Source organism: Hippopotamus amphibius, chromosome 2 (genome assembly GCF_030028045.1).
Source record: "Hippopotamus amphibius kiboko isolate mHipAmp2 chromosome 2, mHipAmp2.hap2, whole genome shotgun sequence".
Taxonomy (NCBI): Eukaryota; Metazoa; Chordata; class Mammalia; order Artiodactyla; family Hippopotamidae; genus Hippopotamus; species Hippopotamus amphibius.
Genome location: NC_080187.1, coordinates 37,672,751 through 37,676,009, shown reverse-complemented (window position 1 = coordinate 37,676,009; position 3,259 = coordinate 37,672,751). Strand labels below are relative to the sequence as shown.

General features: G+C 39.2%; 1 non-coding gene across 1 annotated transcript; it reads right to left on the bottom strand.

Annotated features, from left to right (window-relative positions):
• Positions 1-1,705: 1,705 nt before the first annotated feature.
• Positions 1,706-1,835, bottom strand: LOC130847258 (small nucleolar RNA SNORA11). Its single transcript, XR_009052041.1, has one exon. It is a non-coding gene; the product is annotated as a small nucleolar RNA SNORA11 (small nucleolar RNA).
• Between the last annotated feature and the right edge of the window lie 1,424 nt (positions 1,836-3,259).

Here is a 3,259-nt window from a genome sequence, read left to right as displayed (position 1 = left end):
TCAGCCCTTTGATGGTGAAGCTTCTCTCTTTACTGCTTTCCAAGCTCCGGGCAGAGAGTTGGATGTGTCCCCTCTCTTAAGAAGAGGCCACAGGACTTCCTAGGTGGCGCAGTGGTTGGTAATCCGCCTGCCAATGCAAGGGACACAGGTTCGAGCCCTGCTCTGGGAAGATTCCACATGCCACAGAGCTAAGCCTGTGTGCCACAACTACTGAGCCTGTGCTCTAGAGCCTGTGAGCCACAACCATTGAGCCCGTGTGCTGCAACTATTGAAGCCCCCGCACCTAGAGCCCTTGCTCCACAACAAGAGAAGCCACTACAATGAGGATCCCACGCACCACAATGAAGAGTAGCCCCTGCTCGCAGCAACTAGAGAAAGCCCGTGTGCAGCAACAAAGACCCAACACAGCCAATAAATAAATAAATAAATTTATTTTTAAAAAAAAGGAGGCCACAATAAGAGACTCAGCTACAGTTTGGCTCCGTGGACATGAGGTGGTGACTGCTTCTCTCCCTTCCACCTTCCTGCCTTCCTCTTGCTTATCCAAGTTTGACAGTGATATCATCTAACTATGTATAGCTTTTCTTTCTCATTTGGAACACTGAGAGATGAACTTGGTCTATATGTTAACAGGAATACTATACTACAAATCAGCAAAATGTAAAATCTAGCAAACACTCCATGCTTGGTTATATCTTACATATATTATCTCATGGAACTAGTATAGCTTGAGCTTTGTGTATCATGCGCTTCTACTGACAGTTTCCACTGGAAGAATTATGTAAAAAATAGCCAAGAATGACCAAGAAGTTTCCTAGACTGTTTTCTCAAGATTGTCCAAGGATTCTTTTCACACAAGCACAGTGGTCAAATGTTTTAAATGAATTCTCTCATGCAATTCTCACAATCTCTCTCTGAGATAAACAGTATTTTTTAGGTTAATTTGTGCCTTTATTTACCAGTAAAACTTAACTAAAGTGACCTGCAAAGGTTTTTGATCTAAAAAATACATTTTATAACACAATCCAACATACACACATATATAAATGCATATATAAAAGTGAAACAAAAGTTTTGCCCAAAACTTCTACCTTGAGTGTTAATTTTTTTAAAAAGCAGTTTTAGGTTTACAACAAAATTGACAGGAAGGTACAGAAATTCCCCCATATACCCCCTCCCCTCACATGCATAGCCATTATCAATAGAGTGGTACCTTTTTTTTCTTTTTTCTTTTTTTTAAACCAAGAATAAATGGCACTGACACATAATCACCAAAGTCCACAGTTCACCTTGGGGTTCATTTTAATGAAGTGAATAGTGTTGCACATTCTGTGGGTTTGGACAAATATATGATGACATGTATCAATCATTATAATGTCATTCAAAGTATTTTCACTGCTCATAAAAACTTCTGTACTCTGGGTATTCCTATCCCCCAAACTCCTGTCAACCACTGGTCTTTTTGTTGTCTCCACAGTTTTCCCTTTTACAGAATGGCATCTAGAATCTATTTTTCTTTTTTCTTTTTTCCTTAAAAAGAGAGGTTCAAAATCTTTATGTCTGTAAGACCACTCATGGCCCACCCATGCATGGACCGGGCAGGCTCTAGGTAGCACACTCCCCACTAAATACTATACTTTTCCTTTCAGTACTGAGCCCTGTCCCACTGGTCCTGCCCAGCAGCCACATGGAGATGCAGGAGGACACGTGTTGGGTATTTGTTCTTAGGAAGGCCACAAGTTTTGTGCCCCTTGTCACAATGAACCCAGGTTCCTGTCATGTATGTTATAAATAGAAGAGCCATTTCTTCAGGCCCTCTGCTCTGAGCACACCCCAATAAATAGTATTATTAATACCATTTACAGTTGATGCAATTAAGGCTTGAGGAGATTAAATAATTTCTCCAAGGTCACATGGCTGGTAAGTAGCAGAGCAGAGATATTTTGAACTTAGGTCTAATTCAAAGCTATGTTCACATTTATTATATGGTGTATTTGCCTCTAAGTACAGCCTTGGCTGCATCCCATATAGTTTCTAACAACAAAAATAAAGAGGGTATAACTCAGTAAAATAAGAAAATTTTCTGCCAAGGTTTTCCTTTCCCCTACTTTTCTAGTTGTCATGGCCTTCTACCCATTGAACTATTGCAATGAATTTTTTATTCCAAAAAACTCTGCAGATTGAGACCCAAAGCCTAAAGGGCTTAAAGCATTATACGTATCTTAAACCATAGTTCAGGGAAGAATTCATAATAATATAAGAATTTAGACACTGAGAAGGGCTGAATCATGGAATGCAGCTCATTCTGGGGAATCATTTAGGACAGAAATAAAATTCCTCCTTCTGAAAACGGAGATATGGTAGACATCTGCTGGATTTTGGCTGCTCAGCATGTGGAAAAGTCCGTCTTTGAGTGTAAAAGATCTCGTATCTAACTACGGAAGCTGAAGAAGGGCTGATATTCCTCTGTTCTCTTTCTGAAAGTTTGTGTGAAGGCATGTCACCCAGGCTCAGCCAAACAGGTGCGCCTGTGCAAGAATCTGAGTCTGGAAGAGTTGACCCAGAGGTGTAGAGAAGAGCCAGGAAAGGTTCTGGATTGCTTGACTATTTATCCCCAAGAGACTAAAGTAGATGTGACTGAGTTTCTGTTGATATGCAAGTTTAAGTTTCCTACCATCAGCAGAATTTGGACTATAGCTATACAGATAAACAGCTACCTTTGTACACATCTAAATGTGACTGTGAAATATTACACACACAAAAATAAGTGATTTTTAGAGTGCTTTTAAGTATCATCTCATTTAATTAAAAAAAATCCTCTAAGGTAGGTATTACTGTCTTCATTCCAAGCACCTGGATCAGAGTCACGGTCAGCAGGCAGCAGAGCCAGAACATGGATTTGGGCCACAAGACTTCAAATCCCTGCCCCAGGCTCTTAACTGAGTATTCTAATTGCCATTCATCTCTGAACACCTGTTTGCCTTTGCCTTTCAGTGCTCTAGGAAGGATTTTTTAAAATTTCTAAATAGTTCAAAATTTTTCAGTTAATCTTTTGTTAAATTTTAGTTTTATTACTTGTGTTCAGAGAATTTAACTGAACAGTTTTTACTTTCGGGAATTTATCGTGGTTTACTTTAAGGCCTAATATGTGGTAACCTTTGTATTTGTTCCATAGAAATTTGAAAATAATATTATCAAATATATAAATGGTCTTAACACAAATTAAAAGACAGATATTGGGACTTCCCTGATGGCACAG